Source organism: Lissotriton vulgaris, chromosome 3_1 (genome assembly GCF_964263255.1).
Source record: "Lissotriton vulgaris chromosome 3_1, aLisVul1.2, whole genome shotgun sequence".
Classification (NCBI taxonomy): Eukaryota; Metazoa; Chordata; class Amphibia; order Caudata; family Salamandridae; genus Lissotriton; species Lissotriton vulgaris.
Window position 1 is genome coordinate 1,279,677,068 of NC_141689.1, and position 13,483 is coordinate 1,279,690,550.

Sequence of the window (13,483 nt, forward strand, 5' to 3'; positions counted from 1 at the left end):
CATTGGGTACACACCATATTATGATCTGCTGCTTTAACTAGATTTTTAAAAGACACTGATTTACAGTCTGGTAAAGTCAAATATATAAATCTTTCAGTGTCTATTCTAGTAGTACTTGATAAACTACAATTGTGGCAGTCATGCTGCCATTGATAAGAAAGACTGAAAAGATTATCTACATCTACACCTTCATCTTCCAAAACACCAAACATATAGATTAAAAATTCCTGACAATCCTGCTGAATGTTCTGTGAAAATTTATCTTGACCAGAACACAAATCTAAAATATTTCGAATTTCTGTTACACTTTCTATTTCTGCTGTAACACTGCTACATTTCTGAAACACAGAATTCAATAAACCACACAATCTTTGATCCCGATTTTCAACAATCTGTTTTTGTAAACTTTTAAGAAAAAAAACAACATTAACCACTACATTAGCATAGCAGTTGACACCAGAACTATTTTCAAACTGAAATCCAACAACATTTTCTCCACAATTCTTTTTCTTCCTGTTTTCAATTACAGTTTTCTCTACTTTTTGTCTTTTTGCAACTACCTCACTACAATTATCCTCATTTCTTCTTTTTCGGCCTACCACACGTTTTTCAAACAGAGGATATTGAGGCAAATGTGGAGCATACTCTCTTCTTAACCTATATGGCTGAGATACCCGCCACCCCCTCTCAACACAATCCCCAAAGGAGGGAAACCGGAAACAGTTCTTGAAGTTTTTGGAAGAGGGAGGGAGTGACCCTCCCCGGCCGTATTTATTAAAACAAAAATTAAACGTTAAACAGTTTCATATTAATGTACAATTTCATAACCACATTGCGATGTTTGGCTAACCTTAACAGATTCTCTAATACAGAGGTTCTCCTAGCCGAACTACCAACCTGCAAAACATTTTCTTGAAATAATGAAATTGTACATCCTAATGTTTAAGGGCCAACGGCAAGGTCGTAACCGGTGTCAAGATCCCTAACCAGAAATACCCCCCCCACTTGGGAGGGGCGACAGCACTGAGGCGTACCCCAAGTGCAACTACCAATTTCCCTTGACTTGACGGGGGCCCCAATAAACTCGACGCCACTTAAAGGTCGTTCGAGGACTCGTGTGAGTATCTAGAAGGTAGCGTAGACCTCCCCCCAAACCCCACACAACTTACCACATCTGCCGTCGCAGACGTCACTGGCCCCGGGAAATTCCCCAGGAGGGGGCTGTAACCCCTCCTACACAGGAAGGGGCCTTGACCGCCTTTCCTTTCCTTCCGGCGGCCTCTCCTTAGACAGGACCGCCTCCCCGTTGAGGGGCCAATGGCCACCTCTCCCGAGCGCTCCCATCCGTGTTGGGTGACGCCCACTCATAGGGATCTTCCAATTACTGCTCACCGATCATGACCTTACCGCCTACCAAATAAATACGACAATGCTACCTAAACCAACAATACATTGGCCACTATGACCCGAATAAGCATGCTTATAAACGGACACTAAAAACCGAATATCTTTAATCACAGAACATACATAAAATCGACCAACTTTATTACACACTCAATATCAACATGATAATACCACAACCTGTAAACGAAAATAGAATTATCGAACCATCTTAAAACAACTGGCTGTCCTCAGGGGCTGGTGGGTGGGTCAAAATTGGCTCTTCGTTCCGTCTCGAGCTCACGTGCAGCGAGGAGGTGCAGCTTCAGAGCACAGGAACAAGAGGATGTCTTCCGGTCTTGCGTCCCTTTTTATCCGTCTTCAGGGCGGGCGTAAACCCGCCCCTGCCTGCCCCGAGGGCGTGGCCAGCCGCGTCAGTGTCTAGGCCAGCCCACTCCAGGGCGGGAAAGAGCGCGCCCCGGCTACGCCGCTTCGGGCATACCAGCCGAGACGCGCCTCCCGCCCAAAATGGCTTCCCGGGGGGATCGAGGTACTCTGCCATACGTTCGGGGGGACCGAGTGGTCGCCCCTTTCCATATGGCTGAGATACCCGCCACCCCCTCTCAACACAATCCCCAAAGGAGGGAAACCGGAAACAGTTCTTGAAGTTTTTGGAAGAGGGAGGGAGTGACCCTCCCCGGCCGTATTTATTAAAACAAAAATTAAACGTTAAACAGTTTCATATTAATGTACAATTTCATAACCACATTGCGATGTTTGGCTAACCTTAACAGATTCTCTAATACAGAGGTTCTCCTAGCCGAACTACCAACCTGCAAAACATTTTCTTGAAATAATGAAATTGTACATCCTAACGTTTAAGGGCCAACGGCAAGGTCGTAACCGGTGTCAAGATCCCTAACCAGAAATACCCCCCCCACTTGGGAGGGGCGACAGCACTGAGGCGTACCCCAAGTGCAACTACCAATTTCCCTTGACTTGACGGGGGCCCCAATAAACTCGACGCCACTTAAAGGTCGTTCGAGGACTCGTGTGAGTATCTAGAAGGTAGCGTAGACCTCCCCCCAAACCCCACACAACTTACCACATCTGCCGTCGCAGACGTCACTGGCCCCGGGAAATTCCCCAGGAGGGGGCTGTAACCCCTCCTACACAGGAAGGGGCCTTGACCGCCTTTCCTTTCCTTCCGGCGGCCTCTCCTTAGACAGGACCTCCTCCCCGTTGAGGGGCCAATGGCCACCTCTCCCGAGCGCTCCCATCCGTGTTGGGTGACGCCCACTCATAGGGATCTTCCAATTACTGCTCACCGATCATGACCTTACCGCCACAGGTCCGGATAGTTGACCGGCTATCCGGACCCCCCACAAAGCTCCTACCTAAAGGTCATGCTTCAACGTTTTTAACCATGCTAAGAAGTCTCCTATGAGTAACTCATTCCCCACCCGAGACAAATGCACACCATCCCCCGAATACATACTGTCATCATTAATACAGCCATGCGAAATAGAATGCAATGTCCCGGAACGGAACAACCTATACACTTTGTTATTAAGCTTTCTAACAGACTGATTCAAAGCAGGAATAGAAATAGCCCCCCGCCACACCTTTCGTGGGATCATATGGGACCACGCAATTGTGCACCCCGGAACTCTCCTCGCCAACCAACTGACAGTGGAAAGCATTGCCTCCAGGAGAAGTCGTCTACCGGTGGTGACCAAATCATTGCCCCCTAAATGCACTATGACTATAGACGGCGGTGACCTCGTCCGCCCTAACAAATCCTCAAAATATGCTTGAAACTGGTCAATACAGAGACCGCCTCTTCCGTAGAAGGACACCCTGTACCCGTATTCCCCAGCTACGTGAATCATGTCACCTGCTTTGAATACGTCCGCGGCACGCCTCACGTATGAGTGGCCCACGACCCACACCTCCTTTTTCACAGCCGGTGATGTCTGACCGCTGGCCCGGTGTTGGGTCGACTGCAAAGTCCGCCCCGCCTCATAGGCTTGCGCAACTGAAAACCAAACAAAAACAAGAGGCGTGAGTACGTCATTACAGCTTTACAACATGTGTAACCGCACATACCTCTTATAACAATTGGAGGACCAACGCCCCACTCGTTTCACTTGTTCAACATTAAGACCCCTGGCTGTAGCTTCCGTGGCAGCCCCTATCCGAAAGGAATGGGTCCCAAACTCGCCCGGGTTCAAGCCCGCAGCGGCAATTGACATCGCAAGCACCCGCTGAAACTGAAACTTCGTCAGTGGGGTGGCGTCCGCGTGTCTCAACAAGGTCCCCCCCCATAATGCCACCCTTCGTGCTAGGTAATCTTCTAAACACTTTACCTGGCACATGGAGGACCCGGGAATCCTGCGTATGATTATGCAGTCACCCATCCCATCTTGATCGGTTTTGGACCTGACAAAGGAGACCGTCATCGCCTCTCCTCTGATCTGGACGTGTTCTTGGCACAAACCCCCTGCCACATCCTGTTTGTTCCTTGCCACCAGTTCGCTTACTCGCATCGCCCCGTGAAATGCTAGCGTAAAAGCGGCTCGGAACAACACCGCCTCAAACTGAGATGAACATGTGGCAGGGAGTGTAGCCAATAACTGGGCCAACCTATCCAAACCTATCGGGCGCCTCTCATCTACTCTGCGACCCTCAAGGCGTTGCCACCCACGCAGCGCTTTCTGTACAACGAAAGACGCTGTCGGGTCCTGGATACTATGAGCCCTGGCAACAAAGGAAATAGCAGCACGATGCCTCTGGGCCGTAGCCACAGATTTCCCAGCCCTACGTAAGGACATCAGAAAATTCACTACCCATTCCTCGTGGCCCCAAAGCCTCTCTCTATCAGTCCCCAAAAAGGCTAAATAGGACCTAAACGCCCCTTCATATGCTTTCCTCGTCCGTGGTGCTAGACTCTCTCCCACGAGGTGACGAAGTTCGGGGCACCGAGAGACCAGAGAGCTTCGGGGAAGGGTGCCGGCTCTGGGTCCGCTGAGGGAAGGAAACCCGAGAAAGCCTGCATATGAAAACGAGACAGTGCATCAGCCGCCCGATTCAGTACCCCTGGGACATGTTTTGCTTTGAACAGGACATTCAGTTGCATACAGAGTAAAACAATTTCTTTGAGCAGTCTTAAAATCAGTTTACATCGTGCTGCCTGACTATTGATGCACTCGACCACGGTCATATTGTCAGACCAAAATATCACAGAGTGATCTTTGAACCCTTCTGGCCAGGTTCTCAGGGCCACCAAAATGGGAAAAAGTTCCAGGAAAGCAATATTACTTGTCAGACCATTGTCATGCCACCATGTCGGCCACCTTTGTGCCGACCATTTTGTGCCGAAGATGGCACCAAAACCTATGCTACCTGCAGCATCTGTCCATAGCCCCAGCTCTTCAGAGGATACGGCTGGTTTGTTCCAGATGACTCGACCATTAAAGTCCGCCAGAAATGCTAACCAAATACGCACGTCCTGGCGGACCTCAGCCGATAGTCTCGTGCGATGATGGCCCTCCTTTAGGCCGAACATAGCTTGGGCAATTGAACGAGAAAAGGGGCGGGCCATCGGTATAACTCTCAGGGCAAAATTCAACTGACCCACCAACTGCTGTAACTGATGCAGCGTAACTTTGGATCCATTTAGACACACTTGCAGGGCTGCCCTGAACTTCCACACTTTGTCAGGTGGCAAACGAAAACAACCTTCTCTGGAGTCTAACTCGATCCCCAGAAACTCGAGGCAAGTCGCAGGACCCACCGTCTTACCTGGTGCCAATGGCACACCAAACTGCTTCATTAATGCACAAAATTCGGCCAAGGCCCGGCCACATTCGAGATCCCCGGCTGCCCCAAGGAACAGAAAATCATCAAGGTAATGCATTACATGTTGGAAACCCGTCTTCTTTGTGAAGACCCATTGTAGAAAACTACTGAATTTCTCGAAATAAGCACAAGATATAGAGCACCCCATCGGCATACACTTATCCATGTAATAATAACCCTGAAACATAAAACCTAGGAGACGCTGATCGTCCGGGTGTACCGGGAGCAACCGGAACGCTGACTCGATATCTGACTTCGCCATCAGCGCCCCGGGCCCCAGGCGATTCAAAATGGCTACGGCCTCATCGAAGGATGCGTACCGCACCGAACACACTTCTGGGTCTATTGCATCGTTTACAGAGAGACCACGTGGAGCTGACAAATTATGAATCAGTCGAAACTCACCTGGGTCCTTCTTGGGGACCACCCCTAAAGGAGAACAAACAAAATTCTGTACCGGGGGTACACTAAATGGGCCGGCGACCCGACCTCGAGTAACCTCTTTCCGTATCTTTTCCTGAACCACGCTCGTATGTTGCAGGACGGAAAGTTGATTTTTACACTTCTCCACGCCCTGAAAGTCCCCTACCGGGATGCGGAAACCATTCGAAAATCCGTTCCGCAGCACCCCAGCAGAAGTACGATCCGGGTATTCACTGAGCCAGGGAATCATCGCCAAGGTATCAATCGGGGTAGGTAAAGGCGCCCCTCGGACTACGTTAGACCTGTTTGGCGCCTCCTCTCCCCCCGTTATCACCCGTTTTGGCTCTGCACGTGGACTCAGGATGGGACGACCCGCACCCACTACATTCATGTTTAAATTTACACGATCCCTGGGGCCTGGTACATTTACCTTTGTTGAAATTGAAGCAGAACCCCCTTTTTCCTGTATTGCCGGCAGGTCTCGAGTAATCGTCGGTACTCGTACCTGACCGAAAGGGCGTCCCCCCATAATGGCGGGAGGATTCGCCAACATTACTTCCTACCAATGGCATTTTCAACATACCTGTCTCCTTCATTTTATCCCATGTCAAAGAATCATAACAATCCCAGGTTAAGCTTTTATTATGCTCTTTTGCCTTTCTAAAAAGATTATCGTAACAGAACCAATGGTTACCCTGGTGCGATGTCGAGTACCCCATGATTCTTGACTGATAGGTCGGCAACTCGGAAAGCAACTCGGGTCTACGTTCCCCCAAGATTGACGTAAAAATTCCCCATGCATTGCCCCAATTGCCGATAGTCTCATTTACCTTAAAGGCGGCCATTTTTGCGCGCCAAACACTCGGATGCATAAGATCTTTCTGACCCTTAACATGCTCCACCTCATAATGATCAACAAGCAACGAGAAGATGTTCACGTACTCCCCCGCCCAAATCTTCTCCTTAATTGCCAAAGGCACATGTTGACCCAACCTTTCTCTACGAGAGGGTGCTGACTCATCCCTCGCAATCGGTAATGGCCGCTTACCTGCACCGGACGCTGCATCTGTGGTCGCAATCGTCCCTTGCGGCTTGTCAACAACTGCAACCGGCGCGGACGCCTTGGCTGCATCCCGTTTCTCGCGTAATTGCTTCACCAGGGCCTGGGCCTTGGCAGCCGTGGTGCCCTCACTACTGACGCCCAACCACGCTGCAAGTTGTGCTGCCAGCTCGGGCGGCATATCCTCGTTGGACACCGGGGTGACCACCACAGGAATCGGATTCCCCTCCGCTGGTACTGGGGTTGGCGCTTCGAGCGGGGTACAGGGAACCGGGGCGTCTCCCCCAGCTGGTCCCCTCCTTGGCCTCTTGGCTCTTCCTCCCGGGGCTGCTCCAGCCGACGGACGCTCCGGCCCCCCTTCCCCGTCTCTCTCCGCCACCCGCTTCTTCAGCTCAGTCATCTCCTTCATGAGGACCCGAACCATCTGTTCGGTCGTCATTCTCTTTCCGCCTTTCTTGGGCATTTCTCCGACAGAGTATCTGTAAGACAAAAAGAAAGATTACAACGCTCAAAATTGGCTCTTCGTTCCGTCTCGAGCTCACGTGCAGCGAGGAGGTGCAGCTTCAGAGCACAGGAACAAGAGGATGTCTTCCGGTCTTGCGTCCCTTTTTATCCGTCTTCAGGGCGGGCGTAAACCCGCCCCTGCCTGCCCCGAGGGCGTGGCCAGCCGCGTCAGTGTCTAGGCCAGCCCACTCCAGGGCGGGAAAGAGCGCGCCCCGGCTACGCCGCTTCGGGCATACCAGCCGAGACGCGCCTCCCGCCCAAAATGGCTTCCCGGGGGGATCGAGGTACTCTGCCATACGTTCGGGGGGACCGAGTGGTCGCCCCTTTCCATTGTATTCTTTAACACAATCTAGATCTGCAGAAATCTTTGTCTCATCACACGCAATCAAGTACAATCCTGATAAAGTTCTGACTCGAGATAATGCCACATATGCCATACCCTCTTTAAACACAGATCTTCCAATGTTCACCAAAGCACTATCTACACTTAAACCTTGAGATTTATGAATTGTCACCGCATACGCCAAACAAACAGGAAACTGTTTTCGGCGAACATATAAGTCTTTTACAAGTAAAAATCTAGCAGAACAACGACTTATTTGTTGTACTTGTTCAATGCCATAAAATTTTATTTTTAAAAATTCAATTCCATCTCTATTTCTGTAATTCACAAAATCAACAACATAACCCATTGCTCCATTTACCAGACCTCTTTCAACATTTAAATTCCTTCTCAAAATGATACGACAATTTAAACACACATTCAGAATCTTTTCAAAACCAGCTGTTTTTGAAATACTTTTCTCCAATGAATCCAATTTAGTTTTCAAATTTTCTGACAAAACAATTGTTGCACCCATATGCTCTATTTTATCTATTGCTTCCAGTTTCACAATCTCTTCATTTTCTAAGTCTAACATTTTTTTGTTGAAGATGGAACATTCTTGCAGAGTTGGCATCAAACATATCCCAGATTTCTTCTCAGTCATTTTTTAAAAAATATTCTCTGGAAGAATGTTTTCATTTGGATACAAATTTGAAATTAATCGACTATGCAAAGATTTTTTCCCAAGCTCAGTCACTTTTCCAATTCTTACATCTTGTAGAATATTTTTATAATCTTCATCTTTGGCCTGTCGCATATTTTGAAGCAGTTCAGCATATTTGAAATTTAGCCATATATTAACATTTCCAATGCTTCCAAGGGACTTCCTGGTATCTTCATGTGTGAGCATTTTAAACACTGGTTGTCCTTTTACTGGAGTCAACTGCAATAGATCTCCAAAAACAATAATGTGTTTTCCTCCAAATAACACATCATAGTCTGTTTTAAGAATTTCTTGCATTCTCAAATGCACAAAAGCAAGCATTAGATTTGAGACCATGCTTACTTCATCAATGATAAGAAGTTTCATTTTCTTCAAGACTCTTGAAACTTCAGAACACGCATCTCCAGATAACTTGTTGTAATGCAATTTATTATCATGTTCAACTGGCAGCATCAATAAACGATGTAGAGTAATCCCTTTAATGTTATGTGCTGCCAGACCAGTTGGAGCAGTTACAACACAAGACAGTGGTGAATCAGTCCTTTTCTGCAGATAACTTGCAACGGCTTTAATTAGAAAACTTTTTCCTGTCCCCGCTTCTCCACTTACGTACAGTCGGACAGGGTCAAATAATATACATGAGCACTCTTTTTTCTAATGTCTGAATCCATGTTCAATCTGCTCTGTGACTTCATCATATATCTTTTTCTGCTCAATGTTTAGTTGCTTTACCAAATCTTCTAAGTTAACTCCATCCTCTTGAGCTTGTTCCATAGCTCTTTCCACCTCATCCATGGCAGTGGCAGCTTCATTTTGGATAATTGGTCCTCCTAGTGGATCCTGGCTCAATGAAGTAGAACTCTGACTATCTTGAGAACTGTTTCTAGCTATCTCTTCAGCAATTGTGGTTTCTTGCTCCATTTCTTCATTCAACATTTGCAGATAATTTAGAAAAATAGGACATTCTATGGTATCCTTAGTTGCATTAAAAGAGTCTTCATAACAGAGAAAATCTCCAAGTAGTTCCTCTTCTGTACGCCATGGCTTAAAGAGTTGCAAAAGAGCTAAATGGTAAAATTCTCTTTTGTCTGGAACTTCACAACTCAATTTTCGATGATTAATCAAATGACCTTTTTTCTGCTTCACTAGACATCCTTCATAGCCAATGAGTGCATATTTTCCATTATTGATATCTTCTGTGATGTTCCTCTTATAACTGTAGTTTTGAAGAACTTCGTACAAACAAGTGTTCTCAAGGTGAGTACTTCTATTTGGATAGTATGTATCCAACATATTTGTCTTCAAAATATCTGTACTGTTTGGTTCTTTTTCCGCCAAATATTCAATTTCTTGTACAGATTTCAAAACTCGGTTTCGTGTTGCAGCAAGACCAAGACTCACCCAAATGATTGTTCTTGATTTGGCATAGAGACTTGCTGATGATAACCGATCAGAACATTCATATGCTCCAATTTCTCGATGCGACAACATCTTTAGACTGAAACTGTATAATTTCTTGCTTAGACTCTTTTCATGTGAAATGTCCTCCCACATTTCCTTCAATTCTGTCTTTTCTTTTTTCGTGATGTAAGATGTCACATATCGAGCCACAGCAATAGAGTTGTCAGCAACGAACTGAATATCCATGTTAGCATTCCACATGGACAAAATCACTGGGTTGTAATCGTTGATGTACTTAGATTCTTCATTTCTTTTCAAATTGTATGTATTTTTGGGAGATTTCCTCGTCACAGTATGTCATAGAGATGACATCAAATTATTTACTCTTCCCTTAGAAATCACTTGTCGAGGAAATGCAAAACGACATTTCGTGTAGTACTTTTCCTTGTTTTTAAATTTGCGACGACAGTACTTTCCACAACGATGAGATTGAAAACGTAAAACTTGTTGCCTTAAATTGTTTTCTTCAGTAGATTTTGGAACAGCACATGTTGAATACTCTTCAATGAAACTCATCACTGTTTCATCTGAATCTGATCCAAATTTGGGTGCATCTTTAATCCACAACAACATATGTATATGAGGAGCACCTTTTGCTTGATATTCCTTCCTCCAAAAGAAATCCAAAACCTCTCCAAGGGGAGGATTTTTTTTGTTGGTAATAAAAGACATCATAGCTTCAAATCTATGATTAAAATATCTGCAAACATTCACTGGATCTAAAGAACACAGTTCTCCTGGTGTTTTCAATTCTATATTTGGTATGTTTTCATTTGCCTCTCGTAGAAATTGAAGTAAATCGTCCCATGCATACTCAGCACAGCTAAGAGTGAGGAACCATGTAGGAGTTCCTAAGTTTCTTAGCATACATTTCAATTCTCCATGACGACGAAACCAATACTCATTGGTTCCACGTTGACATGCCATGAGATTGATTAGCTGAGATTCCAAAATACTGTCTTGCAGATTAACTTTCTCCATAAAGTCCCTTGCACAAACATTCTGCAAATGAGGTCCACTTTTTAATATATGATTAACTGCATAAGAAAGCCCAGACAAATCACTTTCAAACAGTAGATGAAATAAATATGGAATGCATTGACGAAACCTTGGATCTTCTGCATATAATCTTAGAGTCCGGTATTCAGCAGCAGGAATTTGAACTGGTCGATCATCATATCGTCCACCACAACCTGTTGGAAATAATTGTGGAAAACAACGAGCTTCCAAACTTTCTTCCCATACACTAATGGGACTTCCTTTTGCTGCTTTCATTTGAAACAAGTCAATTGCATTTCCCATTACTTCTTTGGAATGCAAAGGATGAACAGTATAATGTTCATATATTTCTTCAGTTCTAGACACATCAACTTTTTCAATTCGACCAACTGAAGAATCACTATCTTCTTCTATAGCTGTTTCCTCTGCTCCAACACTTACATCTTTGTAGTACTCATTGTTTTTGACCAAATACAACGTTGCCTTTTTGACTTTTTTAACATCCACTAAATCTTGCCAGATTTTCTTACTCTTTGTTGGAACCCCATTAACTAGAATAACTAAAGGATCTTCTTCTACTCTTTCTACACCAATTGTATTAATATTTTTCTTTACATCTAGAGGCAAATAAACAACTATTCCCTTTAATCCTCTCAGTAAATCTGATGGAGGCAATTTCCCTGTCTTAGGCTCCATGCGTACAATAGCCTGAAAAGGATGGACACATTGAATCAAAATAGATTCATAAGTATTTAGATCCATCAATTCAGAAGGAATATCTATCAACTGAAGATTATTATAAACTGCTCTAGCAGGCATTCTATTTTCATTTAATTTATTTGAACAATAATTACAAATACGCTGATCCAAACTCAAATCAAAAGAATTCTCCACCAACAAATAACTTACAAAATCCTTCCATTCACTATTATTTTCCAATTCACTTTTTGCATATAAATCAACTAACCTAGTCTGAATCTTATAATGAGTCCGTCGACAACACACACAAGTTAGATTAGACCTCTCACTTGATTTCACCTTAAACTTGATAATTTCCTCATCAAACTTTTCAATACTTGAAATTTGTCCATTATCTTCTGCATTACCATCCATTACTATATCTATTTCTACACTGTCCTCTTTGTTCCCAAAATAACAAAACTCAATTTCTTCACAAATAGTCTTCACATCCACTTCAGATCCATGCAAAAGAGCACTATTTAACTGTTTAAGCTTAAGTGCGGGACTTTTTGCATAATACAACTTTCTCACTAATTTCCTCACGTTATTATGATGCACTGCTAACATCCTAAAATGATGAAAAACACTCCGACAAACTTTTCTAGAAAGACAAGCTAGTGAATGCCCATGCAAACCTGTGCTTTCTCTCACTCTGCAAGGATCTAACTCTTGCAGGATCTTCATTTTTTGTTTGAGACTTTTCTTACTATATGTACGTAAGAAATTTCGAAGCAAATCGATTGACTCCTGTCGCACACTACAAATACTACTGCATTTCCATGTGTACACTGGACCCTTAGTACGTCTCCCTAAAACTTCATCAGCTAACACCTCTTCTGCATCTCTAGATACAAGTTTCTCTTTTTCCATCACACAACTATCTTTCACCTCATATGCACGACCACTGGTGTCAACTGCATGCACCAAATCATTTTCCTGAAAGTAACTCTCCTCATTGAAAAAAGGCTCAGAACTTGAACTATGCATCCATTCACCAGAAAATACTTCACAAAAATTACTCCGATTAATAATTCTTTTCCATCTACTGTTCGATTTGAAAACATCAATGGCCTTATTAAGTGTCCTAATTCTATTGATTATTAAAATAAATAATTTTTTCTTAACTTCAAAAGCCTGATCAACAATCTTTTCTACACTTTTCTTTTTCTTGTAAAAAGCAGCTCTTAGTTTACTTTTCTTATCATTTTTTAGCAAATTTAAAACTACCCTATTGCGAAACATTCGCCTACGAATGTCCCTAAAAAGATTTACCCTTCTATTGCTATCCATTCTCTTCTCTCCTGCTCCAATGGAAACATTTTTTGTGGGCTTCTCCTTCCTTTTTAGATTTGTTGACTTTTTCTGTATATTCACATTAGCAATATAATTTTTTTTTCTACGACATATGTTGCGAAGAAAAGACTTAATTGGCTTACCAGAAGCTTTTCTGGTGTTTTTTGAAGTACTTGTTGAAGAGGATTCCATAAACTCTGTTGTTGATGTTCTCCTTTTCCGTATGTTATTTTTGATATTTCTTTGCTTTGAAGGCATTTTTGCTTGCTTTTCAGAAGTTGATTTGAATCTGTTGTTCTGTTAAAAAAACACATGAAAGACCACTATTAGCAAACAACAAAGTAATGTTAAAAAGCAAACAATATATACAATAAATTGCAACATATTTAAGTTTATACAATAGCAACTCAGGGCTTTATTTATAAAGGCCTTGCACCACCAGTGCGTCACTTATTGCCCATGTTTAAAGTGATGCATCAGCTGCACAAGGCAATCATAAAAAAGGGCAAAATGAAAATACCAATCAATTGCACCCAAAAATCGATTTTTGAATAACATGTAAGAAACACTGCGCAGAACCTATGTACAACCACTCAATATCATCAAACAAAGTCAGGGCCTTATTTATAAAGGCCTTGCACCACCAGTGCGTCACTTATGGAAAGGGGCGACCAATCGGTCCCCCCGAACGTATGGCAGAGTACCACGATCC